Here is a 19,566-nt window from a genome sequence, read left to right as displayed (position 1 = left end):
AGTTTTAAAGGCAAGGCATTAGGCATGGTTCACTACAGAAACCTCTTGGACTGCAACACTTAATGCAGATCTATTTTAGTTATTATTTGTGGGCTTTGCAGGAGAAAACTCCTTGGACAAAGCACTCGAGTGCCGCCCACAAAAATCACCAATTTGTAACATCCATAGGCAACTCTATAGCTAACTGAACATTTAGGATGGCAACCACAACAGCAACAGTCATTGTGTTGTCAAATGACTTGCCTTTGTAATACTTTAATTTTGTTCAAATGAAGTAGGGCCTATTTGTAAAAACTAGGTTATATAACCGCTCTAGCGTCAAATACTTTCCTGAACATTTCCTCAGCAGTCTTAAGGTAGCCTAAAAGCAGTGAGCAACACCCTTATACCTGTGAGCTTCCATCTCCTTGGCTCTGTCTCAAATAGCACCCTAGTGCACTACTTCCAAGAGGCCTTCCAAGATGCGCCCATATTCAATATTTATCACTACCCCTCTTATTCTCTACATTTTACATGGCGCCACTATCAAAAATAACTTTCTTTTATCAAGAACTGGGGAGGAACTGCACGCAAGACACACACACACACACACACACACACACACACACACACACACACACACACACACACACACACACACACACACACACACACACACACACACAGAGAGAGAGGTTTAGGTGCTACAGCTTACCCCAAAGCATTTCAACACAACACACACCCAGGGCACAGTGTAAATAAGACTAGGAGAATATCTAATACCATGGTAATGTGTTTTAGTACACCACACACAATGCTGGAGTTTTAGAGGGATATAGTCACACAACTTTGACGAGCAGTCATATAAAACACTGCTTCAGTTCGAGTCAAAATATCGTTCCTTGTCTGCTGCGTTCCATTTCTCCTCGGAGATGGATGAAAAACATGCCTAGCATACAAAAAGAAAGTCCTCAACCATGCTCATAGTGACTTGTCAGTGCATCAATCATATTGACGTGGAGACATCTTAAGAAGGTTGACAATCAAGACCCAATGTGACATTGAGGAAACAGAGAGCAAAGTGACAGCACAGCGGAAGGCGGTGGAATCCTTTGACTGGCTGACAGTTAGCTGTGGAGACAGGAAACCAGGGGCCGCTCTTTAACTCAAAGCCTTCCCAATTAAATCTCACAGCATACATTCTTGTCAGACCATCAATTATACAAATACATCAGGAGCCCAAAAAAATCTCTGTGATAAATAAGAAATACACAGTCTTCCATCCTTTCTCCCTCAGTTCTGTAGTCTCATACTACACACTAGTCCAGCTGGCTCAGGGGTACAGTAGCCTAGCTGATGGCAAGGCAGGTGGAGAGACATAGAAGCAATCGATCGGGTGGATTTTTACTCCATATCTCTTAGTTTGACTCAATTGTATATCCTGGCTGCGACAACCTACCTTTCCAAGAAGAACATGCAGACTCTTACTGCCCCCTTCAGGAGAAAAGAGTGGGAAGCAGGGCCTGTATTAATAAAGTGTTACAGAATAGGTGCTGCTCTAGGATCAGTTTTGTATTTTGGATCATCATGAACAAGATTACATGGATAGGGGGGACCTGATCCTAGATCAGCACTCCTACTCAGAGCCTTCATGAATATGGACACCGATCATGAGTCGCAAATGCAAATATACAGTGAGCTACAAAAGTATTGGGAGAGTGACACATGTTTTGTTGTTTTGGCTCTGTACTCTTCAGATTTGAAATTATACAATGACTATGAGGTGAAAGTGCAGACAAAACAAACAGCAAATGCATCCAACAAGTTTATAGAGTCACAAGCTTGATGTAATCATTGCAAGGAATATGGGACCAAACACTAAACTTTTGACCCCTTGACTTTCTCCACATTTTGTTACGTTACAGCCTTATTCTAAAATGGATCAAATATTTTTTTCCCTCATTCTACACACAATACCCCACAATGACAAAGTGAAAACAGGGTTTTAGAAAGTTAGATAATTTATTACATTACATTACATTACTGTGCAGCCGTATTCATTGATCTGGCCAAGGCTTTCGACTCTGTCAATCACCATATCCTCATCGGCAGACTCGACATCCTTGGTTTCTCAAATGATTGCCTCGCCTGGTTCACCAACTACTTCTCTGATAGAGTTCAGTGTGTCAAATCGGAGGGTCTGCTGTCCGGACCTCTGGCAGTCTCTATGGGGGTGCCACAGGGTTCAATTCTTGGACCGACTCTCTTCTCTGTATACATCAATGAGGTCGCTCTTGCTGCTGGTGAGTCCCTGATCCACCTCTACGCAGACGACACCATTCTGTATACTTCCGGCCCTTCTTTGGACACTGTGTTAACAACCCTCCAGGCAAGCTTCAATGCCATACAACTCTCCTTCCGTGGCCTCCAATTGCTCTTAAATACAAGTAAAACTAAATGCATGCTCTTCAACCGATCGCTACCTGCACCTACCCGCCTGTCCAACATCACTACTCTGGACGGCTCTGACTTAGAATATGTGGACAACTACAAATACTTAGGTGTCTGGTTAGACTGTAAACTCTCCTTCCAGACCCATATCAAACATCTCCAATCCAAAGTTAAATCTAGAATTGGCTTCCTATTTCGCAACAAAGCATCCTTCACTCATGCTGCCAAACATACCCTTGTAAAACTGACCATCCTACCAATCCTCGACTTTGGCGATGTCATTTACAAAATAGCCTCCAATACCCTACTCAACAAATTGGATGCAGTCTATCACAGTGCAATCCGTTTTATCACCAAAGCCCCATATACTACCCACCATTGCGACCTGTACGCTCTCGTTGGCTGGCCCTCGCTTCATACTCGTCGCCAAACCCACTGGCTCCATGTCATCTACAAGACCCTGCTAGGTAAAGTCCCCCCTTATCTCAGCTCGCTGGTCACCATAGCATCTCCCACCTGTAGCACACGCTCCAGCAGGTATATCTCTCTAGTCACCCCCAAAACCAATTCTTTCTTTGGCCGCCTCTCCTTCCAGTTCTCTGCTGCCAATGACTGGAACGAACTACAAAAATCTCTGATACTGGAAACACTTATCTCCCTCACTAGCTTTAAGCACCAACTGTCAGAGCAGCTCACAGATTACTGCACCTGTACATAGCCCACCTATAATTTAGCCCAAACAACTACCTCTTTCCCAACTGTATTTAATTTTAATTTATTTATTTATTTTGCTCCTTTGCACCCCATTATTTTTTATTTCTACTTTGCACATTCTTCCATTGCAAAACTACCATTCCAGTATTTTACTTGCTATATTGTATTTACTTTGCCATCATGGCCTTTTTTGCCTTTACCTCCCTTCTCACCTCATTTGCTCACATTGTATATAGACTTGTTTATACTGCATTATTGACGGTATGTTTGTTTTTACTCCATGTGTAACTCTGTGTCGTTTTATCTGTCGAACTGCTTTGCTTTATCTTGGCCAGGTCACAATTGTAAATGAGAACTTGTTCTCAACTTGCCTACCTGGTTAAATAAAGGTAAAAATTAAATTAAATTAAAAATAAAAACAGAAATATCTTATTTACATACGTTTTGTAATGACCTGACTAGATCATAAAGGAACAATTGTCCAGACAGAGGATTGAGTTTACGAATTGATGGTTTATTAACCCAACTTTACACAGGCTACTGTTTGGCCGTAGCCCACGTCAAATAAACTAAAGATACCCCACAAGCCAACCGTGACCTTCTCTTGTGAAGGCCAGACGTAAGAGAGAGAACAAAGGTTAAACCTGGTCTTAACTTCCAATGCTCCATCCCCCTGCCCAACCCCCCTCCACACCACTCCGCCAACCACCAGGATGCCCGGCATCAGAACATTCCAGGCATTCCCGTGATTGGCAGATAGCAGGTTGATTGGCATGTCGGACCCCGCGAACACTGGTAAGTACAACACAACCAACTACTAGCCTAACAGTATTCAGACCCTTTGCTATGAGACTTGAAATTGAGCTCAGTTGCAACACTCCTTCCGTGGCCTCCAACTGCTCTTAAACGCTAGTAAAACCAAATGCATGCTTTTCAACCGTTCGCTGCCTGCACCCGCACGCCTGACCAGCATCACCACCCTGGATGGTTCCGACCTTGAATATGTGGACATCTATAAGTACCTAGGTGTCTGGCTAGACTGTAAACTCTCCTTCCAGACTCATATCAAACATCTCCAATCGAAAATCAAATCAAGAGTCTGCTTTCTATTCCGCAACAAAGCCTTCTTCACTCACGCCGCCAAACTTACCCTAGTAAAACTGACTATTCTACCGATCCTCGACTTCGGCGATGTCATCTACAAAATTGCTTCCAACACTCTACTCAGCAAACTGGATGCAGTTTATCACAGTGCCATCCGTTTTGTCACTAAAGCACCTTATACCACCCACCACTGCGACTTGTATGCTCTAGTCGGCTGGCCCTCGCTACATATTCGTCGCCAGACCCACTGGCTCCAGGTCATCTACAAGTCCATGCTAGGTAAAGCTCCGCCTTATCTCAGTTCACTGGTCACGATGGCAACACCCATCCGTAGCACGCGCTCCAGCAGGTGTATCTCACTGATCATCCCTAAAGCCAACACCTCATTTGGCCGCCTTTCGTTCCAGTTCTCTGCTGCCTGTGACTGGAACGAATTGCAAAAATCGCTGAAGTTGGAGACTTTTATCTCCCTCCTTCAAACATCTGCTATCTGAGCAGCTAACCGATCGCTGCAGCTGTACATAGTCTATCGGTAAATAGCCCACCCATTTTTACCTACCTCATCCCCATACTGTTTTTATTTATTTACTTTTCTGCTCTTTTGCACACCAATATCTCTACCTGTACATGACCATCTGATCATTTATCACTCCAGTGTTAATCTGCAAAATTGTAATTATTTGCCTACCTCCTCTTGCCTTTTGCACACAATGTATATAGACTCCCCTTTTTTCTACTGTGTTATTGACTTGTTAATTGTTTACTCCATGTGTAACTCTGTGTTGTCTGCTCACATTGCTATGCTTTATCTTGGCCAGGTCGCAGTTGCAAATGAGAACTTGTTCTCAACTAGCCTACCTGGTTAAATAAAGGTGAAATAAAAAATAAAATAAAATAAAATCCTGTTCCCATTGATCATCCTTGAGATGTTTCTACAACTTTTTTTTTTATTTTTATTTTTATTTTTTTTATTTGACCTTTATTTAACCAGGTAGGCAAGTTGAGAACAAGTTCTCATTTACAATTGCGACCTGGCCAAGATAAAGCAAAGCAGTTCGACAGATAAAACGACACAGAGTTACACATGGAGTAAAAACAAACATACAGTCAATAATGCAGTATAAACAAGTCTATATACAATGTGAGCAAATGAGGTGAGAAGGGAGGTAAAGGCAAAAAAGGCCAAGATGGCAAAGTAAATACAATATAGCAAGTAAAATACTGGAATGGTAGTTTTGCAATGGGCAAAGTAGAAATAAAAAAAATAATGGGGTGCAAAGGAGCAAAATAAATAAATAAATTAAAATTAAATACAGTTGGGAAAGAGGTAGTTGTTTGGGCTTGATTGGAGTTGATTGGAGTCCACCTGTGGTAAATTAATTTGACTGGACATGATTTGGAAAGGCACACACCTGTCTATATAAAGGTCCCACAGTTGACAGTGCATGTCAGAGCAAAAACCAAGCCATGAGGTGAAAGAAATTGTCCGTAGAGATCCGAGACAGGATTGTGTCGAGTCACAAATCTGGGGAAGGGTACTGAAAAATGTCTGCAGCATTGAAGGTCCCCAAGAACACAGAGGCCTCCATCATTCTTAAATGGAAGAAATTTGAAACCACCAAGACTCTTCCTAGAGCTGGCCACCCAGACAAACTGAGCAATCGGGGGGGAAGGGCCTTGGTCAGGGAGGTGACCAACAACCCAATGGTCACTCTGACAGAGCTCCAGAGTTCATCTGTGGAGATGGGAGAACCTTCCAGAAGGACAAGCATCTCTTCAGCACTCCACCAATCAGGCCTTTATGGTACAGTGGCCAGACGGAAGCCACTCCTCAGTAAAAGGCACATGACAGCCCGCTTGGAGTTTTCCAAAAGGCACCTAAAGACTCTCAGACCATGAGAAACAAGATTCTCTGGTCTGATGAAACCATGATTGAACTATTCGGCCTGAATGCCAAGTGTCACATCTGGAGGAAACATGGCACCATCCCTACAGTGAAGCATGGTGGCAGCATCATGCTGGGGGGATGTTTTTCAGCGCCAGGGACTGGGAGACTAGTAAGGATCAAGAAGAATGCCCCTCTTCCCACAGGCGTTATTACTACCTCTGAGGGTTTAGAGCTTGAGGTAGTCACCTCATACAAGTACTTGGGAGTATGTATCAAAGCTGCAGGCTAAAGTTAAATCTAGACATGGTTTGCTCGATCGTAATCGGTCCTCTTTCACCCCAGCTGCCAAACTAACCCTGATTCAGATGACCATCCTACCCATGCTAGATTACGGAGAAGTCATTTATAGGTATGCAGGAAAGGGTGCTCTAGAGCGGCTAGATGTTCTTTACCATTCGGCCATCAGATTTGCCACCAATGTTCCTTATAGGACACATCACTGCACTCTATATTCTATACTCCTCTGAGATGGCCGCCTCGCTTCGCGTTCCTGGGAAACTATGCAGTGTTATTTCTTACATTGTTACCCCAGGAAATCTTAGGTTTAATTACATACAGTCGGGAAGAACTATTAGATAGAAGAGCAATGTCAACTCACCAACATTACGACCAGGAATACAACTTTCCCGAAGCGGATCCTCTGTTTGGTACATCACCCAGGACAATGGATCGGATCCCAGCCGGCGACCCAAAACAACGGCACCGCAGAAGGGGCAGACGGAGCGGTCTTCTGGTCAGGCTCCGCACATTGCGCACCGATCCCGCGCATACTACTTGCCAATGTCCAGTCACTTGACAACAAGGTAGACGAAATCCGAGCAAGGGTTGCCTTCCACAGAGACATCAGAGATTGTAAGGTTCTTTGTTTCACGGAAACATGGCTCACTCGAGACACGCTATCGGAGTCGGTACAGCCACCTGTTTTTTTCAAGCATTGCACCGACAGAAACAAGCATCTCTCTGGTAAGAAGGAGGGCGTGGGTGTATGCCTCATGATTAACGAGACGTGGTGTGATCATAACAACATACAGGAACTCAAGTCCTTTTGTTCACCTGTCTTAGAATTCCTCTCAATCAAATGCCAACCGCATTATCTACCAAGAGAATTCTCTTCGATCATAATCATAGTCGTGTATATTCCCCCCCCAAGCAGACAAATCGACGGCCCTGAAAGAACTTAATTTGACTCTATGTAAACTGGAAACCACATATCCTGAGGCTGCATTTATTGTAGCTGGGGACTTTAACAAGGCTAATCTGAAAACAATAAACAATAATAAAACAATAATAAACAAACAATTTTTACGATCATATCGATTACGTGACCCAGGCTGGCAAAACCCTGGATCATTGTTATTTTAACTTCCGCAACGCTTCTCTCCCCCACCCTCTTTTCGGAAAAGCTGACCACGACTCCCAGCCTATAGACAGAAACTAAAACAGGAAGCACCCGTGCTCAATCTTGAAGCACCCGTGCTCAGGTCTGTTCAACGCTGGTTCGACCAATCGGATTCCACGCTTCAAGATTCCTTCGATCACGTTGACTGGAATATGTTCCACATAGCGTCGAACAACAACATTGATGAATACGCTGATTCAGTGAGCGAGTTTATTAGCAAGTGCATCGATGATGTTGTACCCACAGCGTCTATTAAAACATTCCCCAACCAGAAACTGTGGATTGATGGCAGCATTCGCGTAAAACTGAAAGCGCAAACCATTGCTTTTAATCAGGGCAAGGTAACTGGAAACATGACCAAATACAGACAGTGTAGCTATTCCCTCCGCACGGCAATCAAACAAGCTAAGCATTAGTATAGAGGCAAAGTAGAATCACAATTCAGCAGCTCAGACACGAGAGGTATATGGCAGGGTCTACGGTCAATCATGATCTACAAAAGAAAAACCAGTCCCGTCGCGGACCAGGATATCTTGCTCCCAGACAAACTAAACAACTTCTTTGCTCGCTTTGAGGACAATACAGTGCCACTGACGCGGCCCGCTACCAAAACCTGCGTGCTCTCCTTCATTGCAGCCAACGTGAGTAAAACATTTAAACGTGTTAACCTTCGCAAGGCTGCAGGCCCAGACGGCATCCCTGGCCGCACCCCCAGCTGACTGGTGTGTTTACGGACATATTCAATCAATCCTTATCCCAGTCTGCTGTTCCCACATGCTTCAAGAGGGCCACCATTGTTCCTGTTCCCAAGAAAGCTAAGGTAACTGAGCTAAATGACTACCGCCCCGTAGCACTCACATCCGTCATCATGAAATGCTTTGAGAGACTAGTCAAGGACCATATCACTTCCACTCTACCTGACACCCTAGACCTACTCCAATTTGCTTACCACCCCAATAGGTCCATAGACGACGCAGTCACACTGCACACTGCCCTAACCCATCTGGACAAGAGGAATACCTATGTAAGAATGTCGTCATTAAGCTCGAGACCCTGGGTCCTGGACTTCCTGACGGGCCGCCCCCAGGTGGTGAGGGTAGGTAACAACATCTCCACCCCGCTGATCCTCAACACTGGGGCCCCACAAGGGTGCGTTCTCAGCCCTCTCCTGTACTCCCTGTTCACCCATGACTGTGTGGCCATGCACACTTCCAACTCAATCATCAAGTTTAGACAACACTCCAGTGGTAGGCTTGATTACCAACAACGACGAGACGGCCTACAGGGAGGAGGTGAGGGCCCTCGGAGTGTGGTGTCAGGAAAATATCCTCACACTCAATGTCAACAAAACAAAGGAGATGATCGTGGACTTCAGGAAACAGCAGACGGAGCAGCCCCCTATCCACATTGACGGGACAGTAGTGGAGAAGGTGTACAATTTTAAGTTCCTCGGCGTACACATCACGGACAAACTGAAATGGTTCACCCACACAGACAGCGTGGTGAAGAAGGCGCAGCAGCGCCTCTTCAACTTCAGGAGGCTGAAGAAATTCGGCTTGTCACCAAAAACACTCACAAACCTTTACAGATGCACAATCGAGAGCATCCTGTTGGGCTGTATAACAGCCTTGTATGGCAACTGCTCCGCCCACAACCATAAGGCTCTCCAGAGGGTAGTGAGGTCTGCACAACGCATCACCGGGGGCAAACCACCTGCCCTCCAGGAGACCCTCCGATGCCCTCCGGCCAAAAAGATCATCAACAACCACCGAGCCACTGCCTGTTCACCCCGCTATCATCCAGAAGGCGAGGTCAGTACAGATGCATCAAAGCTGGGACCGAGAGACTGAAAAACAGCTTCTATCTCAAGGCCATCAGACTGTTAAACAGCCATCACTAACATTGAGTGGTTGCTGCCAACATATTGACTCAAATCTCTAGCCACTTTTATAATGGAAAAATTGTGGTAATAAATGTATCACTAGCCACCTTAAACCTTAAACAATGCCACTTTATATAATGTTTACATACCCTACATTACTCATCTCATATATATATACTGTACTCTATACCATCTACTGCATCTTGCCTATGCCATTCGGCCATCACTCATTCATATATTTGTATGCACATATTCTTCTTATTCATTCCTTTGCACTTGTGTGTGTATAAGGTAGTTGTGAAATTGTTAGGTTAGATTACTTGTTAGATATTACTGCATTGTTGGAACTAGAAGCACAAGCATTTTTGCTACACTTGCATTAACATCTGCTAACCATGTGTATGTGACAAATACGATTTGATTTGTAAACTGGTCATCTCTGTATACCCGTCGCAAGACCCACTGGTTGATGCTTATTTATAAAACCCACTTAGGCCTCACTCCCCCCTATCTGAGATATCTACTGCAGCCCTCATCCTCCACATACAACACCCGTTCTGCCAGTCACATTCTGTTAAAGGTCCCCAAAGCACACACATCCCTGGGTCACTCCTCTTTTCAGTTCGCTGCAGCTAGCGACTGTAACGAGCTGCAACAAACACTCAAACTGGACAGTTTTATCTCAATTTATTCATTCAAAGATTCAGTCATGGACACTGTCGTGACATTGTATTAGTTAATGTGACTACTGTTGCTCATCGAATGATTACAAGTTTCTGCATGATTAACTGAATCAAGCAATTATTAACTCATTAACCTGGGGTACCATGGGAAAACGAGTTTTTATTGAGTTTCTATTTCCCAAATTAACTCAAAGAATATCAGAATATCAGCTAATTAACCAGTTACCTCTTACAATCTCGTTCTGAACGTCGTATAGCCCGTGAATCTGCACAGACCCGGGTCTCACCAATGAGTTCGTACCACACCAATCTTAGTTGAATATTTATTTACTAAAAAGCTAAAATGATGATAAAAGATACACATAGACAAAACACCTTATAGGCTATTGATTAGAACTTAGTATAACGGGCCAACACACTATGGCGCGTGTTACCCAAAATGGGGATTTCAAAGGGAGAGAGGAAAAAGAGAGTACACGAGAGAAATATACATTTGGGTGAATTTGTCAGCTATGCTATTCTAACTCTAGCCTTGTCCCAAACTGCCGCTCTTATGGGTCAGAATATAATGATGTAATTACGTGGGGTAGACCTCCGAGGATTCTCTGCGTGGACCATTCAGCAGCTCGATAACACACTTCTCCTGTGCACCTCTCTGATCGTCCTCCCGATGTCAGTGTCCTTTTGGCTTGGGAGTCTGTTCCCTTGCTATGGAAGGGGTCTTCTGAGGACAGACAGCTCTGTAGCTCAGAGCTCACAGCATAGGTATGAAACATTTTAGATACCACGATTCGCTGAGATTGGATGCTAAGGGGGTCCGGCTTGAATTCACCCGCTTAGACACAGCTACTCATCCGTAGCTTGGGTAGAAAAGGATTTATTTTTCTTCAAACTTGTGTTGCGTTCTGGGTTCGTTTACTTTTTAGACCTTGGCTGCAGCTTGGGTCACGTAGTCTCCCGTAAATTCTAAACTCACAGGTTTTATACCCTTGGGTCAGAAGTGGGCGTAACCGACTTTAGGGCAGTTCTCTGGGCGTATCAAGTTAATGAGGGCAGGGTCTAGATTTTACTCAAACCCAATATTAGACATCTAACTTTACATTTAATTTACCAAAACACTCCCTTTGATTTGGACATTTTACACACAACGTACAATGTATAAACATCAAACATATACTAGGAAAACTCTTCACATTACAATGTTTTCGTAATAACGTCATCTATTAACCTTTAATAACAAAACAAAAATGACATACATTTTCATATTCCATCTATCGTCATGACCACCATTGTGGCTGACGGAAACCATTGTTCCAAAGTCCCTTTATTTCATGTTTAATGTTCTGAGGCTGGTTCTCCATAGTAACAGGACAAAGGAATTTGTCTGTGGCCTGAGATTTATCAGGGGCGTGAGGGTCATAAAACCCCCACATCTTCAGACCCCTAAAACCCCCTCCTCTGTTGGGGTTGAGACATAATCTGTAGGGTTGTGGTCTCCTGTAACCTGACCTGATCAGGACAGTCATGACAACACTCTTACTGACAGTTGTGGCTGCTTTGTGTGATGTATTGTTGTCTCTACCTTCTTGACCTTTGTGCTGTTGTCTGTGCCCAATAATGTTTGTACCATATTTTGTGCTGCTACCATGTTGTGTTGCTACCATGTTGTTGTCATGTTGTGTTGCTACCATGCTGTGTTGCTGTTTTGCTATGTTGTTGTCTTAGGTCTCTCTTTATGTAGTGTTGTGTTGTCTCTCTTGTTGTGATGTGTGTTTTGTCCTATATTGATATTGTATTTCCTATTTAATTTTTTATCCCAGGCCTCCGTCCCCACAGGAGGCCTTTTGCCTTTTGGTAGGCCGTCATTGTAAATAAGAATGATTTCTTAACTGACTTGCCTACTTAAATACAGGTTAAATAAAAGGTATAGATAAACGGAGCAAAGTAGAGAGAGATCCTTGATGTAAACCTGCTCCAGAGCGCTCAGAACCTCAGACTGGGGTGAAGGTTCACCTTCCAACAGGACAACGACCCTAAGCACACAGCCAGTACAACTCAGGAGGGGCTTCGGGACAAGTCTCTGAATGTCCTTGAGTGGTCCAGCCAGAGCCCGGACTTGAACTCGATCGAACATCTCTGGAGAGACCTGAAAATAGCTGTGCGGCTACGTTCCCCATCCATCCTGACAGAGCTTGAGAGGATCTGCAGAGAAGAATGGAAGAAACTCCCCAAACACAGGTGTACCAAGCTTCTAATGTCATACCCAATAAGACTTGAGGCTGTAATCACTGCCAAAGGGCTTCAACAAAGTACTGAGTGAAGGGTCTGAATACTTATGTAAATGTAAATTTCAGTTTTGTATTTTTAACAAATTTGCAAAAAATGTTTATCTGTTTTTGCTTTGTCATTATGGAGTATTGTGTGTAGATTGATGAGGGGAGAGAAATATTTCATACATTTTAGAATAAGGCGGTAGCATATCAAAATATGGAAAAAGTCAAGGGGTCTAAATACTTTCTGAATCACATAAGTATTCACACCACTGAGTCAGCGATTACATCTGTGAGTCTTTCTGTGTAAGTCTCTAAAAGCATTCCACACCTGGATTTTACAATATTTGCACATTCTTTTTAAAATCATTGTTGATCACTCCTTGACAGCCATTTTCAAGCCGTACCTCAGGAACATTCCAATGTGGTCTTGGTAAGCAACTCCAGTGTATATTTGGCCATGTGTTTTAAGTTATTGTCCTGCTGAAAGGTGAATTTGCCTCCCAATGTCTGTTGGAAAGCAGACAACCAGAATTTCCTCTAGGATTTTGCCTGTGCTTAGCTATTTTCCATTGCTTTTTATCCTAAAAAACTCCCTAGACCTGACCAATGACAAGCATACCCATAATATGATACAGCCACCACCATGCTTGAAAATATGAAGAGCGGTACTCAGTGATGTGTTGTATTGGATTTGCCCCAAGCATAACACTTTGTATTTAGGACAAAGTTCATTTCATTGCCACATTTTTTGCACTTTTACTTTAGTGCCTTGTTGCAAACAGGAAGCATGTTTTGGAATATTTTTATTCTGCACAGGCTTCCTTCTTTTCACTCTGTCATTTAGGTTAGTATTGTGAAGTAACTACAATGTTATTGATCCATGCATTATCCTTCCTCTCCAGCAACTGAATTAGGAAGGACGCCTGTATCTTTGTAGTGACTGGTTGTATTGATAGATCATCAAAAGTGCAACGTCACCATGCTCAAAGGAATATTCAATGTCTGCTTTTTAAAATTTGTATCCATCTACCAATAGCTGCCCTCCCTGGTCTTTATGGTTGAATCTGTGTTTGAAATTCACTGATCCACTGAGGGACCTTACAGATAATTGTATGTGTGGGGTACAGAGATGAGTCATTCAAAAATTATGTTAAACACTATTATTGCACACAGAGTGAGTCCATGCAACTTATTATGTGACTTGTTAAGCACATTTTTACTCCTGAACTTATTCAGGTTTGCCATAACTGTCATGACTTGCCTTCCTGGATGGAGGCTAACCAACAGTTTCAAGACTCCCCTCTCCTGGGGGGAGTTGGCTAGTTTTATGACGGTTGTAAATACCTTGCAGGAACTGTCTCTCCCTGGCCTGCAGTATTGAAGGGAAAGAACCCTTTTGTTACAAGGAGATTCTTCCCGCCAAAACTACAACATCCAAAAGTGGAAAATTAAACAAATATTCCTAACACAAAGAATGTGGGAAATGGTCGGGAGGGAATTAAAGAACAATCATGTCAGATAATTTATTGTTTGGTGATATCATTTTTATTTAAGGCAAGTCAGTTATTAAAAACAAATTCTTATTTACAATGATGGCTTAGGAACGACCTTGTCAGCTTGGGAATTCGATCTAGCAACCTTTCGGTTACTGGCCCAACGCTCTAACCACTAGGCTACCTGCCGCCCCAAGACACTATAATGGAAACATTGTAACTTTAAGTGCTTTCCCAATGTATATGTCAGAGTTCCATCTAAATGGGGCGGCAGGTAGCCTAGTGGTTAGAGCGTTGTACTAGTAACTGAAAGGTTGCAAGATCGAAGCCCTGTGCTGACAAGGTAAAAATCTGTCGTTCTGCCCCTGAACAAGGCAGTTAACCCACTGTTCCTAGGCCATCATTGAAAATAAGAATGTTCTTAACTGACTTATATGATTAAATATTAGCTTATTTACTATTTCTGAAAAGATAGCAATGTGATTTTTGCCTTCTAAATGAGAAACTGTATCCAGTCAGTAACCACGCCCAGGTGAGCACAGACATTATGCCAGCGCGATGGAACGCCCCCCTTTGACCAGAGTGTTTAAAAAGGACGCGTAACGAAATTTACATGAGACCAAGCAGGCTAGACCAGACAGAGTGGAGCGGTGGCTACACAGCTGATAAATGGTTTAAAACTACTAGACCAGTATATTTGGAGCGTGGGCTGAATATGTGACAAATGGTCTAAAACTACAAGACCCTCTGAAACTCAACAGAGAAGACTAGACATGCACCGCCTGCAGCTCTGCATGTAACCTAATCTAGGAAACTCGACCGAAGTCGAGAAAAGAATAACATTTCCCTATCAAACAACCATTGGTACGTCTGATGTATGCATTCCAACAAACACTTCCAGAACAAAGGAAACCTACTACAACTACGAAGGACATGGTGACCTCTGATGGACAACTAGAGACTTACACAACCAGAGACTTTCTGTCAAACTATTCGTCACAGAAGGATCGGGCGATTTCAACAGAGAGACGACAAAGACATACAAGCTTAAATATGCACATTGCATTTCTAAATCCGAATGAGCGGTTGTTAGGGTGCTAAATATCCATATTTACGATGAGCGTATTATTAAAATGTATGTACAATAGCAGAATTCCTTTGTCTCTCCTTCTCCCGCTCTTTCTTTCCCCACCCCTTTCAAATCGTGTAGAATTGAAGTCAACGATGTTCAGAATGAGACTGATATGAGGTAATAATAATTAATGGATGACTAATATGATAAGGATATATTCTGATATTCTTGAGTTAATTTGGGGAAAGGGTAACTCATTAAACAAACTTTTTCCATGGTGCCCCAAGATTGCTAATGACTTAATTGTTACATGATTCATTTAATCTTCATAATAATTAAACATATTTAATTGATTTGATAAAATAATCATCACATTAATGATATTCACGTCACAACATAACAAAGGAGTTGAATACTTATTGACAAACATTTCAGCGTTTCATTTTTAATTCATTTGTAAAAATGTAACTTTGTGGGGTATTGTGTGTAGATCAGTGACACAGAACCTCTATCCATTTTAAATGCAAGCTGTAAAACAACGAAATGTGGAAAAAGTCAAGGGGTGTGAATACTTTCTGAAGGCATTGTAAGTGAATTTGTCCCAATACATTTGGTTGAAAAAGTACTGTAATTTCTAAACAGTTCACCCAATATGGGTGAAAATGCCCTCCAATTAAAGCCGACAGTCTGCACTTGAACTTTGTATCATTGTATCATTTCAAATCCAAAGTGCTGGATTACAGAGCCAAAACAACAAAACATCTGTCACTGTCCCAATCATTTTGGAGCTCACTGTAGAAACTGATGTTGCTGATAGAAAATATATTATTACAAGGCTACAAGGTAAAACATCTGAATGTTTTATTCTTTAACACAAAATAAAACAAAATAGATTCCACTGCTATCAACTGAAAAACCTTCAAAACTCTTGCTATGAATCAGAGTTTGTAGTTGGGGAAAACTGGTAGAATTACTTCAAAGTGAAGGTGTATTCCTTGCAGCCATGCCTCGCTTGTTATCTGCCATTCAAACCTGCTATTTGATCTTTTCTCAAATAATCTGGAAAATTGTCTCTCCAATTTCCCTAAAGGACACAAGAAGACACAGATTTGGAGTTGAAGTCACATGAACTGTGATCTGTGCCTCTCTCACTGCACCAAATCCACATAGGACGGCAGGTAGCCTAGCGGTTAAGAGCGTTGGGCAAGTAACCAAAAGGTTGATTGTTCGAAACCCTAATCCAACTAGGTGGGAAATATGCCGATGTGCCCTTGAGCAAGGCACTTAACCCTAATTGCTCCTGTAAGTCACTTTGGATAAGAGTGTCTACTAAAATGTTTAATAACAAAGATTTACCTGAGCATAAAATCATGTAGTTCTGGATCAACTATCTCCATCTGTAAGGGGTGCATACTGGTGGCAGAGAAGTCAGGCGCAGGAGAGCAACAACGGTGTTTACAACGGAGCAATTTAATAATAAAAACCCCCGGAAACAGAACAAACAATCAATGGATACAAAACCCATCGCACACCAGATAAACGTGCACATGCACTTACAATAAACAATTCTGGACAAGGACATGGGGGGGAACAGAGGGTTAAATACACAACATGTAATGATGGAATTGATACCAGGTGTGTGGGAAGACAAGACAAAACAAATGGAAAATGAAAGTGGATTGATGATGGCTAGAAGACCGGCGACCGCCAAACGCCGCCCGAACAAGGAGAGGAACCAACATCGGCGGAAGTCGTGACACCATCCAGTATTGGCATCAGGTAGTTCAGTATGTGCTTGGTGCTGTCCATGGTTGGATCCATGAAATCCCTGCTGGGGAAGGAGGATAATGTGACCATGATAGAGAGGGGAAACCATCTTTGGTGGTCAGAATAGGGTATTAAGCGCATAATAAGGGATATATAATATTAAAAGACTTAAGCTGTGTTTGATTGAGCCTGGTACAAGGAAAGAGTTTCAAAATTGCCACGCCTGCCATGTGTCACTACAGGCAGGCTCAAGCAAATGCTCAAAGTATTTTGGGAATATTTAAAATATTGCTTGAACCCAGGTCTGGAGGTCTGTGCTCTTATGTATTCATAAAGAGTCTCATAGGAAGTGTGCCGATTTCCTCATATCAACCTGAGGTGGTGGTTAGAGAGGGTCTACACCATGGCGATGTCCATGCGCTCCCCTACCACCAGTAGGAAGGTGACCACAATGTCATGGTAACCCTGGTAATAGTGCAACGCAGGGTTCTTCTGTAGGACAATCAGGATGCTATCAATCAGCTGTTCCTGTAATACGTGCTTCTCGTCCACGCGCATGCCCGAGGAGAGGAGGAGCGAGCAAAACTGCATCTGAAGAGATAGCCACAAAATCTATTGCGCTGATGCAATACATTTACGAACAACCAGCGTTTTGAAAGCAAGCTGCAATCACAAGGGTTTCAGATACTTGTGTCTAGATGTCAGTGTCTCAATACTTGGCAATAGCTTGCTTTCATCATCTACTTTACTTCAAGAGCACTGTCTAGACACTGATACTGTAACGGCAGATGTCCTCCTCTTCGTCTGAAGAGGTGTAGCAAGGATCGGACCAATACGCAGCGTAGTAAGTGTCCATGACGATTTTAATATGAAAAGCCTGAACACTATGAAATACAAAACAATAAACGATAACGTGAAATAAACCAAACCAAAACAGTCCCGTGTGGCACAGACACAGGAAACAAACACCCACAAACCAACAGTGAAACCCAGGCTACCTAAGTATGATTCTCAATCAGAGACAACTAACGACACCTGCCTCTGATTTAGAACCATACTAGGCCGAAACAGAAACCAAACATAGAAACACAAAACATAGACTGCCCACCCCAACTCACGCCATGACCATACTAAATAAAGACAAAACATAGACTGCCCACCCCAACTCACACCCTGACCATACTAAATAAAGACAAAACAAAGGAAACTAAGGTCAGAACGTGACAGATACACACTGCCCATCTCTGGTCGATAGAAGGATTGGATTGTATTGTTTCCACCACATTACTATTCTTTTATCAGTGGTCATCATAATGGGACGAAGATAAGTTAATGAGAAGGACATGGTTAAGAAAGCCACTGAACACAATATTGAGATGTCCCCCATGATGGGTAAGGCCCTGAGTTAACTGAGAGGGAGGACAGACAGTGACCTATCAGCTTACCCCTGATCAGATCAATGCCACAGAGAGGGAGTTACCTCTATTTTATTCTATCGTTGACACACTGAGTGAGTTAACAATTCTATTCTATCGATGACACACTGAGTGAGATAACAATTATATTCTATCAATGACACACTGAGTTCTCTATTCTATCAATGACACACTGAGTTATCTCTATTCTATCGATGACCGTCAGTTACCTCTATTATATTCTATCGATGACACCGTGAGTGAATTACCTCTATTCTATTCTATCGATGACACCGTGAGTGAATTACCTCTATTCTATTCTATCAATGACACACTGAGTTATCTCTATTCTATTGATGACAGTCAGTTACCTCTATTCTATTCTATCGATGACACCGTGAGTGAATTACCTCTATTCTATTCTATCGATGACATAGTGAGTTACCTCCATTCTATTCTATCAATGACATAGTGAGTTACCTCCATTCTATTCTATCGATGACACAGTGAGTGAGTTACCTCTATTCTATTCTATCGATGACATAGTGAGTTACCTCCATTCTATTCTATCGATGACACAGTGAGTCAGTTACCTCTATTCTATCGATGACACAGTAAATTACCTTTATTCTATCAATGACACAGTGAGTGAGTTACCTCTATTCTATTGATGACACAGTGAGTGAGTTACCTCTATTCTATCGATGACATAGTGAGTTACCTCCATTCTATTCTATCGATGACACAGTGAGTCAGTTACCTCTATTCTATCGATGACACAGTGAATTACCTTTATTCTATCAATGACACAGTGAGTGAGTTACCTCTATTCTATTGATGACACAGTGAGTTGCCTCTATTCTATTCTATCAATGACACAGTGAGTTACCTCTGTTCTATCGATGACACAGTGAGTGAGTTACCTCTATTCTATCGATGACACAGTGAGTTACCTCTATTCTATCGATGACACAGTGAGTGAGTTACCTCTATTCTATCGATGACACAGTGAGTTACCTCTATTCTATTCTATCATTGACACAGTGCGTTACCTCTATTCTATCGATGACACAGTGAGTGAGTTACCTCTATTCTGTCGATGACACAGTGAGTTACCTCTATTCTATTCTATCATTGACACAGTGCATTCCCTCTATTCTATCGATGACACAGTGAGTTACCTCTATTCTATCAATGACACATTGAGTGAGTTACCTCTATTCTATCGATGACACAGTGAGTGAGTTACCTCTATTCTATCGATGACACAGTGAGTTACCTCTATTCTATTCTATCAATGACAGTGAGTTACCTCTATTCTATTGATGACACAGTGAGTTACCTCTATTCTATCGATAACACAGTGAGTGAATTACCTCTAATCTA

The 19,566-nt window shown here is 42.5% G+C and overlaps 1 pseudogene; it reads right to left on the bottom strand.

The window, feature by feature from the left end:
- Positions 1-17,323, bottom strand: part of LOC109904404 (TBC1 domain family member 20-like) — a 37,573-nt pseudogene extending 20,250 nt beyond the window's left edge.
- Between the last annotated feature and the right edge of the window lie 2,243 nt (positions 17,324-19,566).

Source organism: Oncorhynchus kisutch, linkage group LG14 (assembly GCF_002021735.2).
Source record: "Oncorhynchus kisutch isolate 150728-3 linkage group LG14, Okis_V2, whole genome shotgun sequence".
NCBI classification, from domain to species: domain Eukaryota; kingdom Metazoa; phylum Chordata; class Actinopteri; order Salmoniformes; family Salmonidae; genus Oncorhynchus; species Oncorhynchus kisutch.
This window is presented reverse-complemented; position numbering and strand designations above follow the sequence as displayed.